Source organism: Balearica regulorum, chromosome Z (assembly GCF_011004875.1).
Source record: "Balearica regulorum gibbericeps isolate bBalReg1 chromosome Z, bBalReg1.pri, whole genome shotgun sequence".
NCBI lineage: Eukaryota > Metazoa > Chordata > Aves > Gruiformes > Gruidae > Balearica > Balearica regulorum.
Genome location: NC_046220.1, coordinates 51,322 through 73,113, shown reverse-complemented (window position 1 = coordinate 73,113; position 21,792 = coordinate 51,322). Strand labels below are relative to the sequence as shown.

At 47.5% G+C, this 21,792-nt stretch overlaps 1 long non-coding RNA gene across 2 annotated transcripts; it reads left to right on the top strand.

Annotated features, from left to right (window-relative positions):
* The first annotated feature begins 942 nt into the window (after positions 1-942).
* On the top strand, positions 943-14,303 carry LOC142599543 (uncharacterized). Of its 2 annotated transcripts, XR_012833107.1 has the most exons (9): positions 943-1,628; positions 3,119-3,258; positions 4,559-4,891; positions 10,479-10,541; positions 10,779-10,837; positions 10,927-10,982; positions 11,059-11,098; positions 11,183-11,226; positions 14,206-14,303. It is a non-coding gene; the product is annotated as an uncharacterized LOC142599543 (long non-coding RNA). The 2 variants fall into 2 exon arrangements; XR_012833106.1 differs by lacking the exons at positions 3,119-3,258; positions 4,559-4,891.
* The last annotated feature ends 7,489 nt before the right edge of the window (positions 14,304-21,792 follow it).

The window sequence follows — 21,792 nt, the reverse complement described above, 5'->3', positions numbered from 1 at the left end:
CATAGTAACCCCATACCAGCCCTATTGTCACCGAAATTCGGGAATAAAAGAAAACTCCTTAACACCAATTTGGCATTAAGAAGCAGGCATTTCCTTTTATTGCAGCGCTGGGTGTCAGGAGGAGAGTTCCTCTAATCAGGCACACCTAATGCTGGTTCTCTTGTCATATGTATACTCAAATGTTACAAAGATTACAAAGTGGTACACTCCCTGTTAAAATAATTGGTTCATATTTCTTCGCCTGGTATGCAAACTAGAACGCATGCTCAGTTCCTTTCTCCGCCTCTATCTTTTGCGTAGGTGGTATAATTTGGGTAGGGGGCTTATGGGTCGGTGGCCGTGGGGACCCTGGCCCAAATTACCTTTCCCCTAGTTTCTCCATACCCGATGTTGGTAATTGTTCGCTATATGCCTCAGGAAGATAAGGATGCTCCTGGAGGCAACTAGTGTCCTCCCTTTCTGCAAAGTACATATATAAGGACTCCTTAAAAGCTCCTCCTTTTTATCATGATGTGTAGCAGGTGCTCATTCTGAGAATCATTAGCCTTCTACCTAAAGTAACAATGAATAGTTTCTTATCACATATAAGTAGGCCTTCGTTACAAGGCCTATCTTTTTTGCTACACTATGGCAACGCCGCGTCCCATAGCAACCTCCTTCCTCACAGCAACCCCACAGCAGCCGCACAGCTTCCCCTGTGCCGCACAGCATCTCTCCCGGTCCGTTCCTCCTCGGAACTGTGGTGGGGGACCGCGGGTTCCGCCCGGAGCCGATGACGCGCAGACGCTCCGGCTGCCCCTTGGCGCATGCGCGGGTCCCGCGGAGCGGCGGCTGCCGGGGGTGGTGTGAGAACGAAGCCGACGGTCCGTCTCTTCGCCTTGCTTGCTGCCCGCTCGTGCCTGCTTCCCCCAGCCTGCTCTCTCCCTCCTTCTCCCCCTCGCGTGCCTTTGGTGTTTTGGGATTTTCTTTCCTTTTTTTTTTCTTGGGGTTGGTTTTCTGGTTGTTTTTTTCTTAAATCTCTTGGGAGTGAATTTGATTTTTTTTTCTGGGGTCGGTGTTTTTTGACTTCTTGGGGGCAGCTTTTGTTTTTCCATTTTAACTTTTTGCAGGGCTTGCTTTGATTTGCTGGGGGTGTTTTGTTTTGGTTTTTTTTTCTTGAATTTATTTCTTGGGGGTGTGTGATTGATGCACTGGACTGTGTAACCAAACTAGCAGTAGTTTGGTACAGGCTCCAAAGGAGGTAAAGACCTGAGCTGTAAATGGGCCAAGAACAACTCTAGTTCCAATCTGTTCTCTGAAAGCACACAAAGGAGCAGAGTGACACAGTGAGCATCAGTGTATATGAGCTTTGAACACTGATCACGTGATTAACACCTGAGTGGATTTTCCAAGGGTCAGTTATCAAGGAACAAAGTTGTGGGTACAAGGAGTCTCATGCATGTTTCCATTGCATGTAATTTGACTGCAAGCTAACCACTTTAGTCCATAGCTATGACAGCCTAAGAGCCTTCTTTGAGCTCTCCCTGCTAAGCAGCACGGCTGCATGGCACTGATCTCCCTTTGAGCTTGGACACCTCTCAACATTGCTGCTCAAGGCAGAGAGACCTTTCACCAATGGCATATCTTTGGTGAGTGATACAGAACATAACTTTTGCCATCCCCCTCTCCCCTTTCTGCCCTCCTCCCCCCCCCCCCCCCCCCCCCCCCCCCCCCCCCCCCCCCCCCACTTTCTCATAGAATCATAGAATGGCTTGGGTTGGAAGGAACCTTAAAGATCATCTATTTCCAACCTCCATGCCATGGGCAGGGACACCTTCCATATGACCAGGTTGCTCAAAGCCCCATTCAGCCTGGCCTTAAGCATTTCCAGGAAGGAAGCATCCACAACTGCTCTGGGCAACCTGTTCCAGTGCCTCCCCACCCACACAGGGAAGAATTTTTTCCTTTAATCTAAATCTACCTTCTTATAGTTTAAAGCCATTCCCCCTTGTCCTATCACTATATGCCCTTGTAAACAGTCCCCCTCCAGCTTTCTTGTATGCCCCCTTTAGGTACTGGAAGGCTGCTATATGGTCTCCCTGGAGCCTTCTCTTCTCCAGGCTGTCTTCATAGGAAAGGTGCTCCAGCCCTTCTCTGGACTTGCTCCAACAACAGCTCGATGTCCTTCTTATGTGTGCACTTGATCCCACTGTCCACATTGCCAACAAAAATGTTAAACAGAGCCGGTGACAGATAGGCAACTGATACCGGCATGGGTTGTTGTTTTGGTTCAGCTGCTGTGCCTGTCGTCAGGGTTGGGGTAGCCACTGTTCCTGTTACTGGGATTGGAGTAGTCACAGTGCTTGTCACTGTGTTTTCCCTCTCTTTCCCCGAGGGTGCTGCCTAATACCAAGCAATGTTTGGTAGACAGTGGCCAGGGCCCAGCACAGTGCGGTAAGTTGTGCCTGTTTAGAATAGCCACAGCATTTTCTTTTCAAATATTCTATCACTTTATCAGGGTCCTGTAGTTGTTCGGGAGTGAAGATCCAAACCATTGGATGTGAGAAGTTCTCTAGATACCTGCCTATATTCTCCCACATGCCATGCCACCCATGACTATCCAAGCCTTGAGGCAGATCTCTGGGTGGTATTCTTAAAACAAAATTTGTAACCCTAAACAAACCTCAAACACATTCAGGAGACATAGCAATAGGAGCATGTTGGCTTGAACATCCTAAGGATATTAAAAAATCTCAAAAGCTGTTGTAAGTAGCCTGAAGGAAAAAGAGGAGGTAAAAGAGCAGGAGAAAGTCCCCCCCCATCTTCCCCATATATTGGGTGTGATTATTAATAAATTCTGACAGATGTCATCCAAGGTACAGGCATGGCAGCAATGCCACATACAAATACCAGCTTAATCTCATAACAAGTGATGTTACCATATTATAAGTCAATATTACACATTAAAACAAAATGAGAATCCTGATTCCTCTCCAAGAGGTGATAAACAGCACCACAGGGAATACATACAGCAAGTAAGGATTTATGTAACACAACCATGTGAACGAACAAAACACCATTGTGACCAGTGACTGTTTAACTAATATAATAAATGCATATAACAACTTTGTTTTAACAGGCTCTGGTCAGATCTGGCCCCTCGTTGGGCACTAAAAGGGACTGTCATGATTTAGCCCCAGCCAGCAGCTAAGCACCACAGAGCTGCTCACTCTCTCCTCCCCACTTTGGTGGGATGAGGAGGAGAATCAGAAGAAAAAGGTAAAATTCGTGGGTTGAGATAAGGACAGTTTACTGGAGAGCAAAGGGAGAGGAAAATAACAACAACAGTACTTGTAAAAGAACATACAAAGCAGGTGATACGCAATGCAATAGTGCAATTTGGTGACCTGACAACCAATCAGACACTCGGCCCATCCTGGAGCTGCCCTCCCTCGCCAGCCCCCTTTATATGCTGAATTTGAGGTTATATAGTATGATATACCCCTTTGGCTAGTTTAGGTCAGCTGTCCTGGCTGTGTCTCCTCCAAGCTTCTTGTGAAAATTAACTCTATCCTAGCCAAAAACCAGGACAGACTTAGAGCTGCTCTGCCTATGGTGTAGTCAGGGGTAGGTGGAATAGCAATAAGAATCTATAGTTAATATGTTGATATGCCCAGACTTTTTAGGCAAAGGTTGTAGAGTTACCTTAGATCAAGTAGTCATTGGCATAGAAAAGAGAAACATTGCCTAATTTCCAGTAAGGGTTGCTTTCTCTGTTCAGCACTTCAAACACCACAAACTCAAGGCAGATCACAAAAACTCCGGTGCTGCTCCAGCAGCCTTTAAGCCTTCTGGTTATTGGCCCTGCCCCTTTCCCAGGTGATTGTGGGAAGGGTGGTGGGCCGGGCCTGAGGTATAGGTGCCACAGGCCTCACGTCAGGGAGCCTGTTCTGCTGCTGGGCTGCTTTGGTGTCAGTGCTCTGCTGGGCCTTCTGTCAATGGCAGCTTTTGAGCTGGCTCAGTTATTTGGGCAGATGTATGTTGATATTCAGAGAAGCAGAAGTGTCTGAAGTAAGAACTTTGGGACTAGTCAAGGTTAAGCAGTATGTAGAATAGACAGTACACTTACATGTTTCTTTTTTTTTCAGGTCAGTAATTTTGTATTGAGTGTTCAGATGTTTGCAGAATGGTTTAATAGTATACAGGTTTTTTTTTTAATTCTAGCTTGTCCTGCTTTCAGCTGAGATACAGTTAATTTTTTTCATAGTAGCTAGTACGGGGCTATGTGTTGGATTTATGCTGGAAGCAGTGCTGATAACACAGAGATGTTTTTGTTACTCTTGAGCAGTGCTTACACAGAATCAAGACCTTTTCTACTTGTCACACTGCCCTGCCAGCGGGATGGCTGGCGATGCACAAGAAGTTGAGAGGGGACATAATCAGGACAGCTGATACGAACTAACCAAAAGAATAATCTATACCACATGACATCATGCTCAGTTTGTAAGAGGCTTGGGGAAGAAGAAGGATGAAGTGCGGAGGTGGCAGTATTTAGAGTGATGTTGTTTCTTTTCCCAAGTAACCATTATGTGGGATGGAGCCCTGCTTTCCTGGGAGTGGCTGAACATCTGCCTGCTGATGGGAAGTAGTGAATGAATTCCTTGTCTTGCTTTGCTTGTGTGTGTGGCTTTTGCTTTACTTATTAAACTATCTTTATCTCAACCCGTGAGTTTTCTCATTTTTACCCTTCTGATTCTCTCCCCTGTCTCACGAGAGAGGAGTGAGCAAGCAACTGTGTGGTGCTTAGTTGTTGGCCATGGCTAAACCATGACATAGGTGCATTGTGTTTTACTGGAATTCCTGACTATTGAATAGAACCTTGGTTTTTTTCACCAGTTGTGCAGTATCCTCTGTAAGTTGCTCATACCATCTCTCAATAGGACTAATGGTGAGATTATCTAGCAAGGGTTAGGGTGAGCATCTTCGATGCATCTGCATCAAGAAAGCAGCAGGGGTGTAAGGCATAGTGTCTTTCTGGGTATGGGATAGCTCATTGCCTTTCCCAGCTGCCCACGGAGTACCATGTTGTTCCTAGAACAGCTTGCAGCAGGCCCCTTGTAGATTATAAGCATCAGGGCTTCACTTATTTTGTGACCCTGTAGCAGAACCCAGAGTTTGTGGGAAGATGGAAGACAGGAGTTGCCTGCAGAATGCAGGGCACAGCTCAGAAGAGCAGCTCCCAAGGAGCAGCTGATGTAGGGGGTTCAGGGATGCAATTACAGGGAAGGAGTGCGGTTCCTTCCCTGACAGTTCAGGAGAAAAGAAAAGGTTTGTAATGTTTTGGGACTGGGGAATGGTTGGGAAAGGAAGGAGGGTTTATCAGCCTTTCTTAGATTAGTTACAATTGGACTTGGGTGCTAATGACACTTGTTCTGGTTTAGTCTATCCACAGCTGATGGGAGGTATGACAGTCAAGGGAGATGCAATGTAAACCGTCTGAGCCTCTGCATCACAACATGTAGGGCTGAATGTCAGAAGATCCTCATCTTGTAAAGCATGAGGTACATTAAAATACACCTTCCTGAACTCTGACATCTTTTCTTCTGTGCCTTTTACTTTCTTCATTCTCTGACTTAATTTTTGCATCCATCTGGATGTCACAGTCATTGTTACTTGAAGACATTGACTAGGCATTTATTTCCAGTGCAGGTTTGTGTTGCTGTCTTCCCTCGAGTATTTTGGAGAAGGGGATTTGTATTTGTGCTTGTAACAATCTCCATCCAGGGGTCTTTCTTTTATTGCAGTCCCAACATGCAAGCTTTTTCTATTATTCCAATATTGCATTTTTCATTAAGTGTTTAAAGAGGTTTGCTCTAGTATCAGTCATGGCAGTCATGTTCTCTTGTTCTTGTTTATCTATTGTGTTTTTAGCACCAGTTTCTGTAGTCATAAGGTATCTATTTTGGATCTTTGAGGCACCATGTCATGATCATTGTGGTTTTTCCATTGACTGATTGCCTCTGTAATTCCCTAAGGGGCTTTGTAGGTTAAGAAGTAGTTTTTTGTCACTTGTTTTCTGTGTACTAGACCATATCTTACTTGTGTCTTGATGTTGCCATTGTTTTTTTGTGCTAGGCAGGCATATCGGTATCCATACTGAGGGTCTTGTGTGCCTCAACTCATCAGCATAATGCTAACTGAGCGCTTCCTTTCTTATGTTAGATGCTCAATGCACAGATCTGTCTTCTGTGTCTTGAGTCAGAGGTTTATGGACAGTCTTCCCTTGCAGCAATCCAGGATGCGTCAGCATATCTGCTGTTGAGCAGGCTGTTTTCATGGAGCCCTTTTTTTGGGACTACTTCCCTGCATCCTTTTGGTTTCAGAGCCTCTCTTCTCGTGCATCCATTGTCAGAGTTGTGGCCATATCTTTTTGCCATGGGCCATGTTGCTCAACATCTGGGGCAGCTGTAGATTCTCCCTCATGGCCCCCTTGTCTTTTTACCTAAAGGTGTCTTCCCTGGGGGAGTAATTATTCTTGCTGAGAGTTTTTATGTCTGTGGGTCAAGTTGTTTGTCTTTTGTGTGCAGTGTCAGTCTGCAAACAAGTGAAAGTCGCAAACACCTGTCTTGACATAGGCAGGGATGGGCTGATGATGAGGGAATATTGACCAAGAATGGAACCTGTGGAGGCAGGATAATGTCTTGTAAGACCACTTCTCTATTCCTGAAAGATGTATACAAAGACCATCTGTGTGCCATGTGTCTGTGACAGATCACCACTCACTTGGTCAGCCCTGAAAGGGGGCGGGGGGGGGGGGGAACGACATGGTGAGACCCCCCCAAGACCCCCATAACCTACTGACTTAATTCTGGGACATTTCTGAACATCACCTGCTTGGTGATGACAGACCCCCACCTATGGGGTGGGCACACCAGCTTATAAAAAGGGGAAAGATAAGTTTTTGGCACGCGCCCAGCACCTGAAGACTATAACTACAAGTGGAGAACATCGCTGGATCCAAGGGTAGTGATATGTTTTCTCTCTCTCTCTCTTTCTGTCTTTTCCTCCCTATCACTCTCTTTGTCTCTAACTTCATTTTCAGAACATTAGGGTAATATTGTCACAAGTATTGCTAAACCATTACTCCTTGTAGTTCTGCTAAGTATTGTTAGAACTTTTTCCAAGCCTTTATCTTTTGTAGTTCCACTGAGTTTTAAGTAAATTTATGATTTGTTTGAACCTCTAAAGTAATTGTCGTTACTTCTGATTACCATGCAGAGAATTAAAAAGTTAACCTCACCCTAACCCACTGAGTGGGATGGGACAGGGGCATAGCAATGTTAGTCAGGGAAAGAATAACAATGAGAGTCTACAGTTAATGTTGCTATACACTGAATGTTTAGTTACAGACTGTACAGTCCACCTCAGAGCATCTAGCCCTCAGTAGCAGGCAAGGATGTGGAGGGGATGATGGGAACTATCTGGGAGAGGCTGCTGTCCCAAAAGTGAGATTGTTAACCTGGTGTGCAGTATGCCAATATACACACAGAGCAGAGGTATTTTATTTATTTCATGTCTGCACAGAGATGGGTGTTAGGTGGTAATTCCACAAAGCTAGCACACTACACACAGAATCTACAACATATCTTGTTACAGGATTAGAGAAATGTGCCTAAATTTATGCTAATTGTTATTAATTACCACATCATCTACTATTGGTCAAGCATATTTAAATTAGCACACATGGTCCTTGAGAGTGGTGATGGTGGTGGGGTAATTTTAATTGGGTGAGTGGTCATGACCTCCCCCAGCCACCTTTCCCTTTCCCCTAATTACTACCAATTTTTGTTGACTTCAAGCTTCTCTGGCAATCACCCAGCTCTCGGTGCCTTCTGGGGCTGGATGTTTCCTTTTAATCAGTTTTCAGCTCTTCTTCAAGGTACTCTTTAGCAAAGCATGCTTTTCGTCAGTCTTTCGGCTCTTCTTCAAAGGTATAGTTATTAGCAAAGCAAGGTAGTGCATTTAACTCTAAATTAAACAGTGTCTAAGCACTAACCCAAACACATTCCTGTCCCTGTAAAGTGGAAAATTCCACTTTATAGATATCGAGGCTGGTCAAGTGGTAGTTGAACAGATTGAACCTCAGAGGTGTTAAGGCTTGTATATAGAGGGCTTAATGTTGTTTTGGTTTTGTTTTTTAATGGCAGGCCGTTGTTGAAATCTAGGTGGTATTCCTAAATGGAAACAAGACCTCTGGAATTGTTAAGCTATTGTTCTTCATCCAGGTGACTTGTTTGATACTGGTTTTTGCAGATGCAGAGAGACACGCCATGCACCAAAGGGTGATGGAGGAGGCAAGCAGAACACCATAAGAAAGTGGGTCAGCACATGTTGGAGGGAAAATGTGACTGGTGGCCATATGACTAGCTTGCAGGTTTTGGCTTATTGGGGCTTATTATTTATTTTGAAGGTACAAAGCAATGAGCAAAGCAGGATATTGGCACCAGAGGTGACTCAGGAAAAGTGAGAAGTGACTCGTGAGCTGAAGTAGCAGTTATTTTTTTGGGTGACGTATTGTTGCTGAAGTTATAATCATCCTTAGTTTCTGTCTTAAAGGTGGTATCTGAGCCTCAATGTGGCAACCTGTAAACAGCAGAGGCAGGGAGGCCAAGCAGCCAAAGTAAAGGAGCGGAAGATGGTAATCAGTGCAGGCAGGCTGTGGTTTCAGGCAGTACCTCAGCATGTGTGCTTTGCTTTTTTTTTTTTTTTTTTCCCTCTCAGGTGCTGTAAGCAGCCTTGGAGGGGCAAAGCCACATACCAGCGAGCAGTCTGAGAAGGTGAGGCAGTTGTCAGCTGGGTTGGCATCTAAGAGCAAGGAATCTTGGCAGCTCAGTTCAATGTTTCTCTTTGGTTTTGCATGTGCCATGCAGAGCACCTTTGGAACTGGATAAACATTTGAGGTGAGCTGGGGTGGTAGCCAAGAAGAGCATGGGGTTGGTGACTTCTCACAAATATAGCAGTAATTTTGTGTCTCTTGGTCTCTTAGGTATCACAAACGATGATGGCTGCAGCATCTGTCTCTGGAATGAGCAGATGTGTGGAACACCGTGGCCCCTCTGAGGAAGAGGGGTGTTGTGGGAGAGGTTGGTGTTGGCTGATGTGATGTTTACTGCTGGCACTGTTTGTTTGTGGTGTTTTTAATTGCAGATGATGAAGAGGAACCTGGTGAATACAGGATTGTCCCAGCTAGCCAATGTGGTTTTTTTCTTTGGTCGAGGATGGTTCCAGATCCCTGGCCCTCTGAAAGCTAAGTTGAGGGACTGGGGCCAGGGAGAGTCTGGGAGGAGGGGACAAGGTTGGGAGTTGTGGGGGGAGGGGAGGGGGGGGTAGGGCAGGGGCAGTGGAGGTATTTAAAGTTAGTGTAGGGGGGAGGGCTGTCCAGGACCAGTCCCCTTTGGGCAGGCAAAGGGAGCAGGTTACTTGTCAGCATGATGCTAGGCTGTGCCGGGCAGGGCAGTTCCAGCCTGTGTCTGTGGTATGTTTGTTTTGTATCTTGTCTTCTGTGTCTTAGCCCTTCCTCGGGTCTCAATGTTCTCTTTGTGCTCAAGGGGCACAGCATGCTTCTCAGGTGCCATCCCTAGAGTCTCGAATGCCTGTACTCTTGGTCTAGTGCTAATCAGGCACTTTGCTTGTATAGCAAGCTTACAGTGTGGGTTGATCTTGAGTCTCAGACACTTCTGGTGGGTCCTCTTTTTTGCAGCATAATCCCAGGCTGTGTTGGGAGCTCTGCTCTCTAGCCATCCATTTTCCTGGACTGGGGCTTCTTCCCTGCATCCTTATGTTCTTAGGTCTTGAAGACAGGCTTCTTGCACATCCATCATCTCGGTTCTGACAGTAACTTCTTATAACAGGCCATTACAGTCAATTCTTTTCTAGGGTTGCCATAGAGCTTCCTTGCCTGGGTGTAGTGCCCTGTAGGTAGTCTTGCTTGGCAGCCTCTCTGGTCCAGGAGTCGTTCTTCTTGCTGAGAATTTTCTCTCATCGTTGAGTTGTGTTGTTTGTAGCTTTCTATGTAGTGTTGGTCTGTGTGTGTGTGTGTTTGGGTTGGAGCTGCTCTGCTTGGGGGAGTTGAGTCAGGGTTGGGTGGAATAGCAGTGGGTCTGTGGTTAGTACGTTGATATGCCCAGATTGCTTGGGCAAAGATTGTATAGTTGCCTCAGATCGAGTAGCTACCAACAGGCTGTGCAGAGTGTCAGTTCCATAATGTTCTGTGGAGAGGACGGGAGACATCTGGGAGGGGCTGTGCAGGGGTAGTGAAAGCAGATTGAATCTCAAAGGTGTCAAAGGCCTGTCTGTGTGGGACTTAAATTTTTGGGGTTTTTTAATGGTGGTCTGTAGTTGGACTCTAGATGGTATTCCTAAAGGGAAGCAAGAGCTCTGGAATTATTCAGCTATCACTCAGCATCCAGGTAACTTGTTTAATAACTTGGGTTTTTTAGATGCGAACAGACAAGATGCGCACCAAAGAGCGGCAGAGGAGGCAAGCAGAGTGCCATAAGAAGGTGGGTCAGCCAGTGGTGTTGGAGGGAAGATGTGATTGCTGGGTGTATAACTATATTAAGATTTGTGTGGGAAAGTGCTTTTTATTTTTAAGGTGTAAAGCGATGAGCAAAGGGGGATATTGACACAGTAGGTGACTTGGGCCAGGTGAGCAGTGACTAGTGGGCTGAAGTAGCAGTTATCTTTCAGGCATTGCATTGCTGGTTAAGTTAAAGGTATCCTTTGTTTGTGTGTTCTAGGTGGGGCGCAAGCCTCAGCATGGCAGCCCAAAATGACAGAGGCTAGTTGAGCAGCTGAGGTAGAGGAGCAGGAGACAGGAATTGGTGCGGGCAGGCTGCTGTTTTGGGCACTATCTCAGCATTTGCCTTTTGCTTTGTTTCTTTGCAGGTGCCGCAGGCAGCCTCGGAGGGGCGAAGCAGTGTGCTGATGAGTGGTCTGAGAAGGTGGTTGGCTGGGTTGGGGTCTAATAGCACAGCAGTATACGGCAACTAGTTTAAGCATTTACCTCTGTTTTTGCAGGTGCTGTGTGGCCACCTTTGGAACTGGATGCACATTCGAGGTGAGGTGGCATAATAGTGACAGCAATAATGGAAGTGGTGACTTCTCACAAATGTAAGTAATTTTGTATCTCTTGGTGTCTTAGGTGCCACAAGTGATCACAGCTGCAGTCCTCTCTGGAACAAGCAGGTGAGTGGAACACCATGGCCCTTTTGAGGAGGCAGGGTGTTGTAGGAGAGGCTGGTGTTTACTGGTGCATTGCTGACTACCAGCATTGTTTTGTTGTGTGTTTGATAAAGAGGAACCAGGCGACTGCAGGAACATCTTAGCCAATGTGTGGTGTATATGTTTTTTGTTGCAGGTGGATTTAGATCCCTGACCTCCACTGCAAGCTAAGTTGAGGGACCAGAGCTGGGGAGGGAGTGGGAGGAGAATGGAACAAGGTTGGGAGTTGCAGGGGAGGGATTTTAAGTTAGTGCAGGGGAGAGGACTGTCCAGGAGCTGTCCCCTTTGGGCAAGCAAAGGGAGCGGGTTGCTTGTCAGCACAATGCTAGACTGTGCCAGGCAGGGCAGTTCCAGCCTGTGTGGTGGTGGTGGTGTGTAGGTTGTGTTGTCTATCTTATGTTCTACACCATACCTTCCTCAGGTCTTGATGCCTCCGTAACTCTTTGTGATCAGCAGGTACTTTATTAGACCTCATGAGTCTTGAATACCTGTACTCGGCAGCACTGTGCTCATCAAGCCTTTATTCTCTTGCAGTTATAGCTTAAAGCATGGATCTACTTGGCATGCATTGCATCATAGATGTTTCTGAGCAGCCATCTCTTGCTCACTGGAGCTGCAAGCAGCACTCAGCTCGCCAGTGCATTCTGTTTCCACAGAGCTGTCTTCTGGAGTTTCATCCCCTCATCTTTAATGGTCTTAGGTCTTAAAGCCTGGCTTCTCATGCATTGGTCATTCTGGTTTTGACAGTTGCTTTCTCTTGCCAGCCACAGCCATTGCCTCTTTCCTGGGGCCGCTATAAAGCATCCACACCGTCGTGGTGCCGTAGGGCAGTGCTGTGCCCAGTTAGAATTGAAGCTGGCCAGCACTGTGGGGGACAATAAAAAGGGCTTTTTAAAATACATTAATAACAAAAGGAAGACCAGAGAGAATATTGGCTTGTTACTCGATGAGAATGGTCACCTTACAAACAGGGACATAGACGAAGCAGAGATGTTTAATGCCTTCTTCGCTTCTGTCTTCAACACTGATGACAGGCTCTAGGACCCCAGATGCCCCGAGTTGGAGGAACGTGACTGTGGTAACGATAAACTCCCAGCTGACCCCAACCTTGTGCAGGAATTGCTGCTCCACCTGGATGCATACAAGTCCATGGGGCCCTACAGGATTCATCCCAGGGTGCTCAGAGGGCTGGCTGATGTCTTTGTGAGATCTCTCACAATTATTTTTCAACGGTCTTGGGAGTCTGGAGAGGTCCCAGTTGACTGGAAGCTGGCAAACATTGTTCCAATCTTCAAGAAGGGCAAGAAAGAAGACCCTGGTAATTACAGGCCTGTCAGTCTCACTTCCGTGCCTGGTAAAATTATGGAGGAAATTATGCTGGGAGTTAGTGAAAAACACCTAAAGGACAACACAGTCATTGGTCACAGCCAACATGGGTTCATGAGAGGAAGGGTCTGTTTAACAAACTTAGTTTCCTTTTATGACAAGGTCACCCATCTAGTTGACCAAGGGAAGCCAGTTGATGTCATTTTTTTAGATTTCAATAAAGCTTTCAATACTGTCTCTCACAGTATCCTTCTGGAGAAAATGTCCAGCATACAGTTTGACAAAAACATAGTGCGATGGGTGAGCAACTGGCTGAAAGGTTGGCCCGAAAGAGTTATGGTAAATGGGGTTACATCAGGCTGGCAGCCAGTCACTAGTGGGGTTCCCCAGGGCTCCATTTTAGGGCCAGTTCTCTTTAATGTTTTCATAAATGACTTGGATGTGGGACTAGAAGGTGGTGTGAGCAAGTTTGCAGATGACACCAAATTGGGAGGAGCTGTTGATTCTGTCGAGGGTGGAGAGGCCTTGCAGAGAGATCTGGACAGATTGGAGAACTGGGCAGTCACCACCTGCATGAGGTTTAACAAGGGCAAGTGCCGGATTCTGCACCTGGGAAGGGGCAACCCTGGCTATACCTACAGACTGGGCGATGACATGCTGGAGACCAGCCATGCTGAAAGGGACTTGGGGGTCTTGGTCGACAGCAAGTTGAACATGAGTCAACAGTGTGCCCAGGCTGCCAGGAAGGCCAGCTGTATCCTGGGGTGCATCAAGCATGACATTGCTAGCCAGTCTAGGGAAGTGATTGTCCACTCTACACTGTGCTGGTGCAGCCTCACCTCAAGTACTGCATGCAGTTTTGGGTGCCACAGTACAAAAAGGACATAAAACTATTGGAGAGTGTCCAAAGGAGGGCAACAAAGGTGGTGAAGGGTCTAGAGGGGAAGACGTATGAGGAGAGGCTGAAGTCCCTTGGTTTGTTCAGCCTAGAGATGAGGAGACTGAGGGGAGACCTCATTGCAGCCTACAGCTTCTTCATAAGGGGGAGTGAAGGGGCAGGCGCTGATCTCCTCCCTCTGGTGACCAGTGATGGAACCCGAGGGAACAGCATGAAGCTGCAACAGGGGAGGTTTAGGTTGGATATCAGGAAAACATTCTTCACCGAGAGGATGGCCAGGCACTGGAACAGGCTCCCCAGGGAAGTGGTCACAGCACCAAGGTTGACTGAGTTCAAGAAGCGTCTGGATAATGCTCTCAGTCATATGCTCTGATTTGGCTGGTCCTGTGTGGAGCCAGGAGTTGGACTCAATGATCCTCTGGGTCCCTTCCAACTCAGGATATTCTATGATTCTTTGCGAGCATTATCTTCACTATGGTAGTCATTCTTCGTGCTCGCAGCCTTCTCACGGTCATGTTTGTGGTGTCTGTGTGCTGTGTTAGGCTTGGAGCTGTCCTGCCCAGGGGTGTAGCAATATTAAAGACAGGGGCAGCATGGTTTCATGGTGTAGTGGTAAAATGTTGATCTGACCAGATTCTTTTGATGAAGACCCTATAGTCCATCTCTGGGCAAGCAGCTGTAGACAGCTGCCACAGAGTTATTTTCATTGTGTTTTGTAGGTGCCAGAAGTTGTACTCTGGCCTTCCAGGAGTAGCAATTTGTGTGGTAGTTAAGTAGGTTGAATCTTGAATGTGCCTTAGTTTGCATATGTGGGGCTCAATATCTGGGGTTTGATTTGTCTGTTCTTTGGGTTTTGGTTGGTTTTAGCTAGAGTTAGAAGGCATATGCAAAAAGATGACAAACCTTTGGTCTTGTCAAGCTATCAGTTAGTGGCCAGTGACTTGCTTTACATGGTTTATGTTTTTCAGATGTGGAGCGACAAGCCATGTGCCAAAGGCCAGCGGAAGAGGCGAGTGGAGTGCCGAATGAAGGTGGGCCAGCATCCGACATCAGAGGATTGAGGTGACTGTAAGGCCCTGATAACAAGTGGATGTCGCAAACACCCATCTTGACATGGACAGGGATGGGCTGATGATGACCAGGGAGTGTTGAACAAGAACGGAGCCTGTGGAGGCAGGATAACATCTTGTGAGACCACTCGTCTATTCCTAAAACATGTAAACAAAGACCATCTGTGCCCTGTGCACCATGTGCCTGTGACAGATCACCACTTGCTTGGTCAGCCCTGAAGGGGGGGGGGCAGTGAGAGCCCCAGGACCCCCACAACCCACCAACTAATTTCTAGAACATTTCTAAACATTCCTGAGCACGTACTGCGCCTGCTCAGTGATGACAGACCCCTGCCTATGGGGCGGGAACATCGGGTTATAAAAAGGGAAAACATAAGTTTTCGGTGCGCGCCCACCACTGGAAGACCGTAACTAAGAGCAGAGAACGTCGCTGGATCCAAAGGTGGTGATATCTTTTCTCTCTCTCTTTTCTTTCTCTCTTTCTTTTCCTCTCTATCACTCTCTTTGTCTCTAACTCAATTTTCAGCACAATAGGGTAATATTGTCACATGTTTTGCTAAACCCTTACCTTTCATAGTTCTGCTAAGTTTTGAGCATTGTTACGACTTTTGTGAAGCCTCTATCTTTTGTAGTTCCACTGAGTTTTAAGTAAATTTATGATTGGTTTGACCCTCTAAAGTAATTGTCGTTACTCCTGATTACCATGCAGAGAATTAAAAAGTTAACCTCACCCTAACCCCCTGAGTGGGGGATTCTCTGTAAGAAGTGGTAAAGAGGTTCCATAAAAGGGATATCAGCCAGAGTGCTGAAGAAAGGAGAAGTGATATTTGGTTGACGCCAAAATCTCTGGCAGTAGGTCATGGCAACCTGGGATAAGCCTGATGTTGACTGCTCCCTGCTGTTGGATTTGTTGAAGAGCTATAAAGCTTGCCCGACCCCAAAAGGGCATAGCTGGGCTGAGGGACACTGGCAGTCCCCAACAACTGTAGCAGAACAGATAAGAGACTTGGCAAAAGAAAATAAGTTTAGACCTGGAAAGGGAAAGGCTGTGGTTTGTGGTGTCGTGGGAGCTGCATTGATAGCTGCCCAGAAATACAAATACATTGTCACACAAGCTGAGCGGAAGGCAAATGAATCCCTTCAGGAACTGGTTAAAAAACTACAGGCAGAATTGGAAATGGAACGTGTGAGACAGCAACTAGCCGAAAAAGCATTAGCGGATGAGAAAAGAATCACAGAAAACTTGAAGGGTAGCCTACAAGATACTTTTGTGAGGGAAGGAGAGCCGAAGTTGCAGCTCCCTGGGGACCTTGACAGTGAACCAGGATTTTCTAGCTTAACAAAAGAAGCTGACCTCGTTTTGAGGGAGGTTGCCCCTCACTATCCATGGGAGGAGCTCAGGGTGGTGACAGAACCTGACCTTACTCCCAAGCTCTGTCCACTTATTAAAACTGATGTTATGTAGGACAGTGAAGATGTGGAACCCGCCATTACCACTAAAGAGATACCTTATACTGTTACTGAATTGGCAAAACTAAAGGAAAAGTATAGTAGGCAGGCTAAGGAACTGAGACCGAATATGTGTGGAGGGTCTCCCTGACAGGTGGAGACAGAATAAGGCTTTTGGAGGAAGAGGCTCAGGGATATTGGGGTCCTGGTGTATTTCTGACCATAGATGATGAGCAGGAACCTTGGTCCCTGACCCAAAGGGTGGTGTATTGGGCCAGAGGGTTAGACCCCTTGGAGAGAGGAGATTGCCATTCCCACCCCTGGATTAAGCCAGCTTAGAGAGTGTACAGATAGCAGCTTGCCTCCAACTAATGCATGACAGACACCTAGTTCCCTGCCAACCTTCCCCAATGGTGGTGTTTGCCAATCTGGATAGGATGACTCCCTTGATTAAAGGGTTACCTGATTCACTGAAGATATATGCTGTGCAAATTCAAGACCAACTAAGAGCCACTGTAGCCATGGGACCTCAGGGTGGACCAGGTCTTACCTGGGGGGAAATTGCACGGGAACTGATCAACTATGGCAGGCATGTGGGGTATGTCAGAAAGGAGGGGAAGGCACAAGCGGCAGTTTGTAGGACCAAGACAGAAGAGAAAATACTCCACCCCTGAGACAGAAGCTTTGGGGGGGGGGGGGGGGGGGGCTCAAGAAATCAGTTGTGGAAGGAAGGTTGAGATAAGGGTATTCCCTGAGAATTAATTCCCCTCTCCAATTTGCAGCTGCTTGTAAAAATGTGGAAACCGATAAAGGCTGGTTGGGAAGAAAAAGCGTCCCCACAGTCCCTGTACCTCAGAGATCAGCTGTTCCTACGGCTCCCATGAAAGGGGCTCACCAGGCCTCCGAAGTTGGGAAACTTCTTGTGCCCTCCCCAGTGATTGAGCCGGGGGATGGCCAGCCATTTTAGAAGGCTCACTGAAAACGAGCAGGGGGACCTGCTGGTAACTTTTCCCCTTGGTCCCTTTAAGACTGCAGTCACACAGGGGCCCAAATGTCTGCTTTAAGTGCCGATATCCCAGACTGGAGTGGGATTGTCCCTGATGAAAAACAGATATGGGTTACCGATGCGTTTGAATATTCCAAACCTCAGCCTACAGCCTGAGTAAAGTGCTGGCTGCCGGGAGACACCACCCCCACTGAGACCACTGTGGTATTGGGAGTGCTCCCCATGAATATTTCGGGATTGGATTTATAAGTCCTGGACAGACTTGGCAGGGAGGGAGTGGAGGTTCAGGTCTCCGGCAACCCTGATAAGGCTTTTGCATACTGCTCCTACCCTTCACCCATCTAAAATTGTGAATGTGAAACTATCCCTCACTGCTGGGACCAAGGGAGGGAATCGCTCTGGTGATAAGAGAGCTGCAGGAGCAGGGGGTCATTATTCAAACTCACTCCCCTTATAACTCCAGTGTGGCCAGTTCGCAAACCGAATGGTAAGTGGCGGCTAACGATCGATTATTGATGCTTAAACGCCTGCACTAGTCCCCTGACAGCAGCTGTGCCTAATATAGCCGAACTGATTGTCACCATACAGGAACAGTCCCATAAAATTTTAGCCACCATTGATGTAAAAGACATGTTTTTCATGGTTCCTTCACAGGAGCGTGATAGAGATAGATTTGCATTTACATGGGAAGGTATACGATACACCTTTACTCGTCCGCCCCAAGGATATCAGCACTCACCTACCTTGGCGCACCACGCTGATGTGGTTTAGGCCCAGCCGGAAGCTGAGCGCCACGCGGCCGCTCACTCACTCCTTCCCCAGCGGGACGGGGAGGAGAACGGGAAAAAACCAACGGCAAAAGCCTCGAGGATTGGGATAAGGGCAGTTTACTGGGACAGCAAGGGAGAGGGAAAACAATCAACAACAGTGCTGATAACAAATATTAACAATGGGTGATAACAGAGAACAATTTACCAAACTAATGACCGACCAACCGACCGGACACTCAGCCCGTCCTGGAACTGCGCCGCCCCTCCCCTCCCCGACTAGCCCCCTTTTATGGTGAGCATGATGTCACATGGTATGGAATAGCCCCCGGCCAGCTTGGGTCACCTGTCCTGGCTCCTTGTGACATTAACTCTATCCTTGCCAGAACCAGGATACATGCCCTGGCCCAAGCACTACCAGAAATCACCCCTGAGGAGGGAGTTAAAACCTACCAATACATTGATGATATATTGGTGGGGGGGTCCAATGTCACTGCAGTGGGACAAACCCAAAAGAAAATAATCACTTACCTGGAAAGTTTAGAACTTCAGGTTCCAGCAGAAAAGGTACAACTCCCCTCCCCCTGTCGCGTGAAAGGGTACAAGTCTGATATGTGGCTGAGGGAGGCCCTCCCGTTGAGTCACGAGGTTCAGAAAGGACCCCCTTGCTTTCTAAACTCCTTCTCAGAGAGGAGCCTAGGTGCGGCTAGGTCCAGTCTTAGTCCCAGACTTGGTCAACGGTTTATGTCTAAGGGGTTATGTGTGTAGCCACTTATCAGAGTCAACATTTGCCTGTCAGAGCCCCACTAAGGACTTTCACTGAAACAGTTTCGCAAAGTTGAAAAGAAAAATAGGTAATTTATTGAAGCGACAGATATAAAAGTTCGGAATTGCCGTTGATAAATGCACTAACTGCAACAATTTTGAGCTCAAGTTAATAGTTCAGTGCTTTTGTTAATGATAGTTTTCCCGGGGTAACATCCGACATAATCGGAGGCGCAAGTCTTACCAAAGAGGCGTCCCTGCTTGGGGAGGAGAGAGGTCCAGGCCCGTCGACCCATCCGGGTAGTTGGAGTTCTCGTCCTCAAAAAAGAGGATTCTAAATGCCAGATTAATACTTTTGGCGAGGTGGGACTAAGTCCGGTATTGTGTGTCGATTGGCCCTTAACAAGGCTTGTTGTGCAGTTGATGGGGGCTGGGGGGGGAAGTGGCAGAGAACAAAGGCATTCAGTACAGAGGAGCGGTGGTCTGTTTAGTTTTACCAAAGTAACGTCAAGCTGTGAAGGCTCCCCCTCACCCCAGGCATCACTTAGTTGATTAAGGAGCAGACCCGTCAGGCACTGCATCTTGTTAAGATGAACAAATTGCTCATCTGCTGCTCCTGTTCAGGTCCAGTGCTTATCAGTGCAAGATAAGCAAGTTGCTCAATCCCTGCTCTCGCCCAAGCTGGACTCCCCCAGGGCCCCTTCTGCTGGGTCATAATGGCCCTGTATTCGGCACCAACAAGCCTGGACAAGTCCGGCAGCCGACACCCCCGAGGTGAAGTTCTTAGGTATATGGTGGAAAGGAGGAGCGATGTGTATTCCCCCTGAAACCTTGGCTACTGTAGAACAGATAAAAATCCCAGAGAACAAAAAGGAACTGCAACATATCCTAGGCTTGCTGGTATTCTGGAGGAAATATATTCTGGATTTTTCTATCACAGCTCACCCCCTGTATGATTTAACACACAAAAAAGCTACCTGGGATTGGACTCCTATTCATGAGGAAGCCCTAAAATTACCAGTGTTTGAAGCAAGAGCATATCAAGCTTTGGGTCCAATACACCCGTGTGTTGGGTTTGTGTGGCAAGGTTTTGGTGTTGGGGGGGGGGGGGGGGTGTGGCTACAGGGGTGGCTTCTGTGAGAAGATACTAGAAGCTTCCCCTGTGTCTGATAGAGCCAATGCCAGCTGGCTCCAAGATGGACCCGCCGCTGGCCAAAGCCAAGTCAATCAGCACCTCTGTCATAACATATTTAAGAAGGAAAAAAAAAACCAGTTAGAGAGAGCTTTTGCAGCCGGAGAGAGGAGTGAGAAGATGTAAGAAACTCTGCAGACACCAAGGTCAGTGCAGAAGGAGGGGCAGGAGGTGCTCCTGGCGTTGGAGCAGAGATCCCCCTGCAGCCCATGGTGAAGACCATGGTGAAGCAGGCTGTCCCCCTGCAGCCCATGGAGGGAGGATGAGGGGGTGTAGAGATTCCACCTGCAGCCCGTGGAGGACCCCACGCCGGAGCAGGTGGAGACACCTGAAGGAGGCTGTGGCCTGTTGGAAGCCCGCGCTGGAGCAAGCTCCTGGCAGGACCTGTGGAGAGAGGAGCCCACGCCGGAGCAGTTTGCTCCTGAAGGTCTGCACCCCATGGAAGAGATCATGCTGGAGCAGTTCGTGAAGGAGTGTCTCCCGTGAGAGGGACCCCACGCTGGAGCAGGGGAACAACGAGAGGAGTCCTCCCCCGATGATGAAGAAGCGGCAGAAACAACGTGTGATGAACTGACTGTAACCCTCATTACCCGTCCCCCTGTGCCACTGAGGCGGGGGGTGGAGGTTGAAGCCAGGAGTGAAGTTGAGCCCGGGCAGATGGGAGGGGTGGGGGGGAGGTGTTTTAAGATTTGATTTTATTTCTCATTCCTCTACTCTGTTTTGCTTAGTAATAAATTAGATGAATTCCCTAAGTTCGGTCTGTTTTGCTTGTGATGATAATTAGTGAGTGATCTCTCCCTGTCCTTATCTCAACCCACAAGCTTTTCGTTATGCTTTTCTCCCCTGTCTGGTGAATGAGGGGAGTGATAGAGTGGCTCTGGTGGGCACCTGGCCCTCAGCCAGGGTCAACCCACCACACCTGGTTACAGTAGAGGCCAACCAAGTCTAAGTATTTATAAATGGGAAGAACTAGAGATCTGTGTGTGGTCACAGGGCTATGATCTCATTGCAATTGGAGAGACGTGTTGGGATAACTCACATAACTGGAATGCTGTCATGGATGGCTACGTACTTTTCAGGAAAGACAGCCCAGCAAGGTGAGGTGGTGGAGTTGCTCTTTATGTGAGAGAGCAACTGGAGGTCTGCATAGGGCTGGATGAAGAATGAGTCGAGAGCTTATGGGTAAGGATTAAGGGGCAGGCTAATATGGGTGACACTGTTGTGGGTGTTTACTAGAGGCCACCTGATCAGGATGAGGAAGTCGATGAGGTCATCTACAGACAGCTGGAAGTAGCCTCACAGTCACAGGCCCTGGTTCTCATGGGGGACTTCAACCACCCTGGTATTTGCTGGAAAGGTAACACCACCAAGTACGCAGAGTCCAGGAGGTTCCTGCAGAGCATTGATAATAATATTTTGACACAGGTGGTGGAGGAGCCCATGCAGAGAGGGGTGCTGCTGGACCTAGTACTAACAAACAAAGGAGGACTGATTGGGGATGTGAAGGTTGGGGGCAGCCTTGGCTGCAGTGACCATGAGATGGTGGAGTTCAGGATCCTGCGTGGAAGGAGCAGGGCAATGAGTAGGATTACAACCCTGGACTTGAGGAGAGCTAACTTTGGCCTCTTCAAAGACTTGCTTGGGAGAATCCCATGTGTTAGGGTCTAGAAGGTAGAGGGTGTCATGGAAGGGGTGAGAGTCTGACATATGGCTGAGGGAGGCCCTCCCGTTGAGTCACAAGGTTCAGAAAAGACCCCCTTGCTTTCTAAACTCCTTCTCAGAGAGGAGCCTTGGTGTGGCTGGGTCCAGTCTTAATCCCAGACTTGGTCGATGGTTTATGTCTAAAGGATTATATACAGCCACATATCAAGAGTGAATGTTTGCCTGTTGGAGCCCCCAAAGGACTTTCACTGAGACAGTTTTGCAAGGTTGAAACTAATAGAAAGTTTATTAAAACAACAGATATAAAGAGTTTGGAATTGCCGTTGATAAATGCACTCACTGCAATAGCGCTAATATATAAGTATAATTATAAATATAATACTAGCAAAATACTC